We start from the raw sequence: 11,698 nt of genomic DNA, 5'->3' as shown, positions 1-11,698 counted from the left end.
TTTGCTTCCCGTTTTCACCATTTAAAAGACCCTTGTGATTACCTTGGGCCCACCAAAATAACTTATTTTAAGGTCAGCTGATTAGAAACCTTAACTCCATCTAGAAATTTGATTCCCGCCTTGCCATGCAATATAACAGAGGCACAGGTTCTGGGGATTAAGACATGGATATCTTTGGGAGCCATTATTCAGTCACAACATGCTGGAACTCTTCCTTCCCCTGAAATGTACTTATTTTTGGAATAGATATGATGATTTTTACCTTTACACACTCATAGTATCAATTTAATAGTTTAGCACAGAAAGTGAACAATAATTTGGCCAATCCAAACTTGATGGACAATTAAATTGACCGAAAGGCAGCTGGGGCCCTGAATTTGTTCTCAGCTTACCAATTTGGGCTTTGATAAAAAAAGATACATTTATGTCATCATAAATTAAATAGAGAAAACATTATTTTAAATTACTTGGTTCTAACAATATCCATAAAAGTGGCTTGGCTGATTATACACAAATATAAGCTTTTATATTCTTCATTTTCTTTTGAGTGCTTTTGCTTAATATTCCATACAATTGATTTCAAATAGTCAGTGTCATTATATCATTTCTGAAAATATTCCTAACAGCAGTACATACCACACAAGTTAAATGACAGCATAGACAGAGATGCACACACACACACACACAGCCACATATCTCTATTGTTAATGGTCTAGAAGTCAGAGTCAAAGTAGAGACTGTTGTAAAAATATTAACATACTAATCATCATAGATTATTGCCTCAAAAGATACACTGAAAATTAAAATAGGAATTTTCCAGGAAAATGAATAGGTAACATCTGAAAGGGCTGCATCTTTCACTGGTCTGTCTAATAGGCTCAGGGTTTCATTTCCTTTGTTTTGCTCAAGTCAGTAATGCAAATGTTACCCTCCCTCTCTATTAGTGCCCCTTAAAAGTAAGTTGATACTTTGGAGCTTTTAAATGGACCTAAATGGTTTTTAGGCATTTTCATTTCTACTGGCCATGGAGACCCTAAGGGTGGGGAGTCATGCCTTCTTTGTAACTCCTCAGAGTCCCTGCAGAGTCCATTATGGGCTTAGTAGGATTTTTGTTATTCACTTGGGAATACAATAGTTGGTCAATACAAAGTTGTCTGTAGAAATGAACAGGAAATAAACATTGCTTACATAGTACAATTTCTAACCTATTTACTTAAAGTACATTTTCCAAGCCTATTTTTTAGTTGCAATCCAGAGTATAGGAAACTAAGGGTTCTATAAGATATCTTTGAACAGGGCCATTTTACTTTAAATTAGTGACGTCTCTTTGACACCAATGATTAAAGAATCAATTAAAATAAGTTAGAGTTGAGCCTGAAACCATTTGTCCCCTCCCACTCCCCAAGTTTCTAATTGCTTTGGGTGCCTGATCTAGAGGCGGCCAATAAAATATTACAGTTTTCTAAGCTATAAATTAATGGGCAACTTAGAAAATGCATGTGGGTCATCTTCCACCTCCAAACTTGGTGGAGCAAATTGCAACGGATGACTCATTTCTCACAGATCCAGCATGTTAAATCAATGAGCGTGTTTGCTTGAATCTTGTCTCCTAATGAGCTGAAACAGATAGAACATTTCTCATGCATCCAGATGGAATTATTTTGGAAAGTAAACGAATGCACATGCCCACACAAAATTCCTCTGCTATCTCTGGCCAGATTCTGTTAGCTGCTCACCAGGATGATTTTCCAGCAATAGGAGACCAAGCTGCTCCATAAGATTATTGGCTCCATAGGAATTCTTCCAAAAGACAGATTTTTCTATTTTGCTTTCTCAATTTAATAATACCATGTACAATATTTTCTAGATGAGTTTATGTGTGTATCCATGAATGTGGGGGAGGTTTAAATTTTTTTTACAATAGTTGGAATTTGCTTAATAGGGTTATTTGACTTGACATTAATCATTTATTTCAATAATTTCTAACAATTAAAATTATTTCACTAAGCTCATTGCCCTTAATATATAAAATTCTCTTATAAGTCACTAAGAAAAAGTATAAACAACTCACGGGTAACAAGTAACTTGCTTTGGTTATGCAAATTGGAATAACTTCTGGAGGGCAACTTTTCAATGTGTATCAAAAGCTCTAAAATGTATACTTTCCTGTGCCACAAGGAATTACACTTCTAAGATTACATATTAAGGGATTGATAATGGCCATATATCAGATTTTACAATAAATTTATTTGCAATGCTACTTATTGAAAACAAACAAACAAATGCAAAAATTTGAAATAACTTAAATGTCCCAAAATAGGGAATTGGCTTCTGTTAGCTCAGATACTCTCAAAGACAAAAACCAAGATAAATGAGTAACACAATAGATTTACTAGGGTAAATGCAAGTGAGGGAAAATGACGAGGGAGAGCCATCAGACAACAATGCAGGTCCCACCCTTGTGATAGAGAGAGGGAAGGAAAGAAGTTTGGGTGGAAGGGTCTTGGATAGTAAGTAGTGCAGCTGAACAGTTTGGTAAGGTTGATAGTCTTTAAGCCAAAGCTGCCTATCAAAGAGGTCCTGGGTCTCTCAGGACTGCTCAAGGAAATGTGACTTTTGTTCAGATTCAGTGGTGGGTGCAGAGAGCAGCAGCTGAAGCTATCAGTCAATTATATGCCATGCAACAGATTTAAAGGAATATTTTCAGAGCCACCATGTGTTAAATAAGTCCCAGCACAACCACACATGGATTTAATCATTAAAGTGAACTAATGAATAATTGTTGACAAGAAAAAATGCTTATAATTTACTTTTATTTATAATTAAAATATTAATCTACCTAAAATTTTAATTATATATATATATATATATATATATATATATATATACACACACACACACATATATATATATCACAGATAATTTTTATAGCTTTTACAATTTGGGGGAAAAAAGACAATTGAGATAAGAAAACACATTAACAGAATTGTCACTAGAAAGACAATTCAATTACTTCACATTTACTATCACTTTTGCTTTCATAATCTGTGATAATCACAATAAGAAGACAGAAACTTATAAAATTCAAATGAGTATGGGTCAGTCATATATGAATCTTAGATTGAGGAAACAATTCTGGTTAAAATACAGGGCTGTAACTAAGGCTTTTGCTTTGAAATATTTAAAAATGAAATTTCTTTTATTTTTTAGAAAGAAGTGATATATATATGTGATGGATAAAATGCTGAGTGGAGAAACAGACCTTGTTGATTCCTAAGACTTGATTACCCCGTAGGGAAGGCAAGGAGAGTAACAGGTTGCAATGAGTTCTATCAGGAATGAGTAAAAGCAGTTTACCTTATGATGAGTCTGGGGCCTAATCTCTCTGACCATGACCTTGTAAGCATGGAAGATCAGCACCCCCCAAGGGTGAGAGAATAGGTGGAGAACAGGAAAACCCTCCCATTCAGGTAGCATTTTGTATATGCCTGCTCTGTTCCATGTTCCCACACATCCACCTCTGAGTATATCGTTCGATGATGATTAATAATTGCTGTGATGAGGACCTTTGTATACATGCCAATTTGCAATTAGCTACTTCAGACTGAAAAATGGAATTTTAGAGCTGGAAGCTCTAAATAGATTGTGCTATTCCCATGATGCTCCAGGAATGAGTTCCGTGGTCAAATAAGTTTATGGTAGTAATTAGTATATTAAGAGATGTGATCAATCCTGTCATAAAACTCCATTTAACTTTGTTTAATACAGTATTTCTGAAACATAAATAAAAGTGAAACTCTTCACATAATAACTCTTAACCCACTGTGTCCAGGAAATGCACCGTGGGGAATGAGAATCTTATCCTATCTTTTCATTTTCAAATGAAAACTCTGAGGCTGAAAGGAGTTAAATTACCTGCCTGGGCCACACAGATGGGCACATGGCTCACTAGTGATACTGACTTTGTCTATAGCTCCCTCTTCCTATTATTAAAATTGATATGGCCATTTTACCATCTTTTTTATGTAAAGGCAGTTAAACTACTTTTGGAAAAAATACAAATAACCAAAATAGCTACTTCAGAAAGTATCCAAATTATTTGAAGTATACGGGAGGAAAATAAGATTTGCCCTCTTTTTCCTTTCTCCTCAGCTACTATTTTCAAGATGTGTTTTAGATTATTGAGCTAAAGAGCAAGCTTCCTTGAGCGCTGCTTCAGAATAGCAATTTATTAATTGCTTCTGAAACGATTCTGAGTTATGTTCCTTTTATTGGATTCCATCGTGGAATGCCTCAGAGTGTGCTGCTTTTCTTTGATGCTTTCAGAGTTATCATGGAGGTGTCCTTTCTGCCAAGTGGAAAGCAGATTAAAAAGCAACCATCTAACTGTGTGCTTTGGGGTGACTGTAGATTCTTCATCTCCTCTGGGAGACTGAGCAGCTGTACCCTCAAGTTGCCCCTTCTCCGGCCTGGAAGGCTGAACTCATTTCCCAGAAGATTAGAAGTAGATTGATGTAAGGGTGTGCAGGCTGGGGGTCAAACCATAGGCTAACTGGCTCTTCCAGTTGTTGATGTTTTTGTTAAAGTTTCCAGTGATCTTGATGCCTCATGTTGAGTAAGAGATCCAAGAACGTAGCCAGGTCGCTGGACTGAGACCAACTATACAAATTCTGAAGCTCTGCTGGGCTTGCACCAAGAAACACAGGTGGTCTTACCGAGCCACTTCAATCTGAGCCCGGCCTGAGAAGAGGAGCAAATACCTGGGTGTGTTTATTATTCTCTAACAAATATTTTCCCATTTATTTCATTTTTAAAACAACCAAAGAGAAAGCTTATTCAGCTGTAAAAATGAATTTATGTCTTGATTCGTTGACTTTTCTTTTGTATTTTCCTCAGTGAAAGGGCAAAGAGAAAGTGCTGGCAGAGAGCAATTATTTCTACAAGGGTATCAATTAGGGTGTCCTGAAAAGAAAGTGTAACTTGACATATTTTGGGTGGGGAATCGGGCAGGGGTCTCCTGCCTTAATTATTTCTGGACTGTTCCACAAAGACCCTGTGAATGTTTGTTTCCACAGAGATCTCGACAAACACTGAAGGCTCATCAACCAGAGTGAATTCCCTCAGTGAGATCGTGATCCTCTGCCAAAAAGCAAAGGTCATCCCAGCGGAGTGCCGTCTTCATGTGCAGCCGCTACGGAGTGTCTGGAACAGAGTGAGAACAAAAATTATCCCAGTTCTATGCCCCCTGACTCTTTCGGGAAGAATCCCAACAAAACTGCCACTGGGAATTCAGAGAGCGCATTTGGAGACTGGGCAAGGGCCAGGCTAAACAGCAGAGAATAGCATGCTGATTTAGAGACAATAAGATAAAGGAAATAAATGACTCAAAGAAGTGTTTTAAGCCAATATTTACACCTATATTGCCATATTTACAGCTTAAACACTATGCCCTGGACATGCAGGAAGTTAAGTTTTTATGTGTCTCTTAATAAATGTTAAGTCAATAATAACCCAAACAATGGGCCCCAGTGAACTTTACTATAAAGGCCATACAGTGAGTTATTCAAATGGAGTCAGAATCAGTTGAACTCCGTAAGGCACATTTTTAGAAAAGAGATTTTCAAATTAGCCATTCCTAGTATGATTCGAGGCCTTATAAAAGTGTGTATTAGTAAAGAAAACCATGACACGGAATTAGAAGACTTCTTATAATGCTTGACTAAAAACATCTATACCGAAGATTTTATTGTCAACAGTAACAACAGTCAAAGAACAGGTGTCAGCAATATGCAGACAAAACTAATTCAAGGGCTAATTAGCAAACTAATATACGAAACTGTAACGTCTGTGACAGCTGGGCATCTGAGCAGTTAGAATGGATTTTATCAACTGGTTGGTGCCATGTAATCAGTAACTGCTTTTTCTTTTCTTTTTTTTTTTTTGAGACATCTGACCCATACTGGCTTATTGGCAGGCCCAGATAAATGATAAGTAAGACAGAGATACTCTGACAAACATAAAACACAAGCACAGCAAAATACCACTGAATTCTTTGATCTTAGTGAGATGCTCAGACAGCATTTTTGAAACTTTTATTTATTTTTCAGGTGCCCCATTGTTCAGTGCCCTCTGTTTGCATTTCCAAATGTAATAGAAAATGACAGTCCTTCCCGTCTTTCTTAACATGTCAAAGACCACCCGCCCAGTATGGCTCAGTGGTTGAGGATCAACCTATGAACCAAGGGGTCATGGTTCCATTCCTAGTTAGGGCACATGCCTGGGTTACAAACTTGATCCCCAGTAGGGGATGTGCAGGAGGCAGTCAATCAATGATTCTCTCTCATCATTGATGTTTCCATATTTCTCTATCTCTCTCCCCCTTCCTCTCTGATATTAATAAAAATATATTTTTAAAAATGTCGAAGACCACAGGAAACAAACCTCATTCAGAGACATCCCCCACTTGTGTGTATCCCGCCAGAGAACCAGCATCACAGAGCAGACCTCACACATTGAGAGCATTCAGTCCTGGAAATTCTGACTTACTAAAAAGAAAATCCTTCTGATCAAAAAAGATAGAATTCTAATTGATGGCTTGCATACAAATTAGTAGAAAACTATTACACCTACCCACAATCAAATAGATCATCACATCCAATTTCCTACCAGTAAAGACTCAGACTTCATTATCACACAATTTAGAGGACACCTCATCACCACACAATTTAAAGAGAAGGTTGTTTATTTAGTCGCTAGCCTTTTCTTATAAGGCAAATAATGGGATTATTCAGAGTTGTAGAGGTAAAACCATTGATGATAAACATACGTGTAAATTCACCTCTGCAACCTCAGTTTTTTCATTGGCAAGACTGACAGAGTATCTGTCTCCTGTGATAACAATATTTGTATATATCAAATTATGCAGCACATTGCCTGGCAACTTCCATTAATTAAACCTGGGCAACTTGTTCTTACTATCAGAGATTTCTATTGATAGAAATCTGTGGTATGTTTTGAAACATGTGTACTCATGAAAGAATGTGAGAGAAAAAAAGCAATCAATAACTATCTTAATATTTTTAGGAAAATAGTTTTGACCTCATGGATTCCCTGAGTCTTGGCTCCCCACTTCCCAGATTTTTTCATACCAACCTATGAATGCCACTAGGCTAGGCAAAACCTTTGAACCTGTTGGGCAGGGAGAAGCGCTAACAGAGGCAGTAAGGAGCATAAATGAGAAAGGGAAAATTAAGTTGAGTACTCCTCTGTTGGGTATTTTTACCAAAATTTCCAGGCAAAATGTATCATGGTGGGCAGATACTAAATAAGAGATGGTTGCTAAGGAAAGACAAATTAAAATATATGTTGATGATGCCTAGGAAAATAAATGAATTGGCAAATAAGAATAGGTGTTTTCCCCCCTTAAACTCAAGCCCCTTATTTTTAATCTCCTTTTAGCTTTATCATATTTAAAAAAATCAGTGCTTCCTTAAAATCAACCCCCATCAATATCATTAATGTACTGTTGTACTTATGATTCTATGCTGTAGGTACAAGAAGTTGAAAGGGAGGCAAGCACTTGCCCCGTAAGGAATGAGACAACCAGAGTGGTCTGTAAGAGGACTCAGTGAGCAGGGCTGGAGCCCAGGGATGGGTCCTGAGGGGCAAAGGGCATCAGAGGAGCCCAGGACAGACCAAGGAGCCAGAAACACACAGCAGGGTACAGGGAAGCAGAGGTGTCTCCTCATGTGTGTAAAAGCCAAGAATGATAAGCAGGTGAGGTCCAGGCCAGGTCGGAATGGCTCATCCTGGGAAAACTAAAATGTCCATTATTGGGATCAAGGTAACATACTTCAGCATTTTGTCATGGCAACCAGGGCACTGTGTTTCAGGCTCCTAGATCCACAGTTCCTCCATGCAGTTCCTCCTGTTAGTAGCTGCATATGATCCATTCAAGCATGTTTATTCTCCAGTAAGTAAGCATGTTTCTATAGTGGAGATCCTATGAAAATTTCAACCACCTCCAAAAGATTTTAGGAAAATATGCTCATGGCACATCCATATTTCAATCATGAGAAACTGGAAGAAAGACTTTTTTTTTCAATCTCAACTATTTTAGTAGGTCATAGAATAAAAAAAAAAATCAATGGGAAAAAAATTTGGCCTAGAACATAATTCTCAGCTTCACAAATTAAATCCAGCCACTATAGTTTCTTAATTTTTAAAATGTACAATTTGTATTCAATATGCCAAATCTAAATGATGTAAAAAAAGAAAACTAGTATAATTGCATTTTCATTCTAAGAAAAGAATAAATGGCCACCCAATAAAAATAAAGTATATGCCCATACACTTATATATTCTATTTTCACTTAAAACTATAAAACTAAAATGCTTGCTCCCAGATTTACTCTTCTAGTGACTTATAACAAGATTTTTTTTTCAACACGAAGTATTGAAGTATTATAAAAATACTCTGCTTTTTGTTAGGATTTTTTCTTTCTTTCACGGACAGATATATTCATCTCCCCACTCTGTTGTTCTTTAAGCAATAGTATTTTTCAAAAATATGCTTTAACATTAGTTTTACAAGATGCCTGTAGGTGTTTTCAAAAAAAAGTATTATTGACAAAGGCATTCAACAAAAAAAGAAGTTCCTTTATAACAATACTTTCATAGCCTTTGTTATGAGAACGTTCATTAAGAAATTTCAAGGTTATCCAGAAGACAATGCTTCCAAATTCACTTGGTTTGAAAAACTTGACTTCAAGGTGGATCTATTAACATCTCTAAGAAGCAGAGATGTTAGAACTAAGCAAAACAGCTTGAGAAATGCTGCTTTGCACAAAATGAATAGATTTGTACTTCATGCCTTTGTAGAGCTATTGAGTTTTAAAAATCAGAATGAGCCTTCTTTAGGACCAAAGAAAACAAAAATACACGATAAATATGGTAGACCTATTACCTTAATATTTTGTTGCTTTTCAAAATCAATATCAACAAAATAGTTTAAGTCAGAATAACCAAGGGTAGGAGAATGTCAGAGTAGAAATTACTTTCCTCCTGCTCTTCAAACCCAAGAAAAAGAAAGGGTTAAGAGGGAGACTTTGCCTCTGAAAAAAGAGAATGCACTTGTGCTGCGTATGTGCAATTCTTTTTAAATGCATATGAGTAGACACTGAAGTTTAATTGTCTGCTGGTCATTTGTCCAGGGCCACTTCCTCATTCCTTTTTGGTCAGGCTAAGCACACACAGCACTGACTGGCAACATCATCAGTTTTCTGTATGGAGTGAGGAACAGGGGGGAATTGTGTAGCTAATGGAATGGGGAAGATGGCTGCATCTACCTTTTTCAGAACAGGAGCTTTGTTATTCCGTTTGAAGAATTTTAATCCCTCGGAAGTTATATATCTATATCTATATCTATATATCTATATATATCTCTCTCTATATATATATCTATATATATATATCTCTATATATATATTAGCATTATCATTCTAAGAAAAGAATAAATGGCCACCCAATAAATATATATATATATATATATATATATATATATATATATATATATGCAAACCCAGAAACACTATTCAAGGAGAAATATTCAGGATTCTTTTAATGCCTTCATTTTTAATCATTACCATTCTCCTTTGTTGACAGGGATGCTCCAGAATGAACTATACTTGATTTGTGCATATGTGCAAACATTAAATCAACAATCATTCGAAGTTAAACATTCTTAATTTAAACGGGCTTAACTAGAAAAAGTAGGCGTATTAAATACAAAAAGCACTACTGAAGGTTTATAATTTAGCTAAATCATCGTATCCTTATAGAATTCCCAACTGTCACACAACCACATTGCTCTCTGTATTTCTGCAGATACTGAAGGGGCATTAAGTCCTTAACATACCTCAACAGCTGTATGAGCCCATTAGGTCTACAGTATAAGAGAATACTGATTCCAAAAAGGAGGAGGTTGCAGGCGAAGAAGGCAGGCTAAAGTCTAAACCTAATTAGCCATTCAGAAAGTTGCCAGCACAAATGAGTTAATATCTTCTTTCCACAGTGATAGCATTTGGTTTCTATATGTACATTCCCATATCCTGTGTGTACAATGTAAGCTTTGTTATGCTGTGTCTGGCCGATGTTTTGCATCACTTTACAACAGGCAGTAAATGCGGCTGGTACGTAATGTACCTGGGGGTGAAGTGTTGCTGGAGTCTCCTTTTGGGCAGGATTCTAGCTGGCAGGCCCATGATGTTTTTTATTTCCCTATCTCTCCAACCCTCCTGTTTAATGACGGTCTTAGGTTTTATTTGCTTCCTCTGATCCGACATATTTATGTGAGGGCAGTTCTAGAATACATAAAAGTCAGTTGCAGGGTGGTAATTATTGACCATGGTTTTACATAGCACCTCATGTGGTAAGAAGATAAATGCATAATCACCTGGTAATAGGAAAATCTCTGACTGAAGGACCAAAGGACTTTGTCATTTTACTCCACCCTCTGTGAGTCAGTGAAATGGATTGAATTATAAACCAGAAACCAACACTCCAATTTGACGAAACTCATCCCAAAGAGGAAAGTGTCACTACATGTTGGCAGTTTATAAAACATGATGAGCTGCTCTCATCCATTGGAACCGACATGTCCTCAATAATACCAACATTCTTTGTAAATTAAATAGCTATTAATTTTTTAAAAAACCTGTCAGGATCTGCTTATGCAGTGATGCACATGTGATCATAGGCAGTTCCATTGTGTCAGAAACATAGAAAAAGCCCTGGCTGGGTAGCTCAGCTGGTTAGGGCATCATCCTGATATGGCAAAGTTGCGGGCTCGATCTCCAGTCAGGCACATATAAGAAGCAACCAATGAATGCATAAATAAGTGAAATAACAAATCTCTCTCTCTCTCTCTCTCTCAAAAATTTAACAAACATAGAAAAATATAACATATTTAGGAATTTTTAAAATAGTGCCAGCTTCTGGGAATCTAAAGGCATGGACCTAACCTGAGTTAAAATTCTGGAGATTTCTCCACATCTGAAAGAACTGAGTCCTTGGATGCTGATGTATGTCACCAGGTCACTGTGGAGCAGACTCCCAATCAATCACAGAGCAAATATTCATTGAGCACCTATGCTGCTCCAGGCACCGTGCTAAGGTGCAGCACCGAGAGGACAGGAATCTTACTTACCCATTTCCATTTCTCGGCTGCTTGTTTAACTCTCTCTTGTCAGGGACAAGATACTTGGGGTTCCTTCTTTCCTTTCATGCCTCCAAGGAGATGACCTTCTCTGGGCCTTGTGCCTTTAAGGCTGGCCCCGCAAAGGATATTCTCCCACCAAAAAGGAGTGGGTTATGTTGATGGTTTAGCTGAAAAGGAATGTATTTCTAGCATAATACTAAGGTAACTTTTTTCTTCTTCTTGTAACCACCGTGGAGTTCAAGAGAAATTCCCTAGAATTATGTTAGAGCACATTATCAATTCTTTTGCACGCTTATTTAATGACCTGATGATTAGAACAGAGGTTGTAACATGAAGTCACCCAAGACAGGCCTAAAATAATTTGATAATTTAGAGAAATTTTCTGACATGTCTTAAGGATAAACCACTGCAAGAGTCATCTTAAAGTAAGGCTTTATCTCTGATACATCAGCTTATAACCTTGGTAATGACGTGTCTGAA

This window comes from Myotis nattereri (genome assembly GCF_964212035.1).
Source record: "Myotis nattereri genome assembly, chromosome: 2".
Taxonomy (NCBI): Eukaryota; Metazoa; Chordata; class Mammalia; order Chiroptera; family Vespertilionidae; genus Myotis; species Myotis nattereri.
This window is presented reverse-complemented; position numbering follows the sequence as displayed.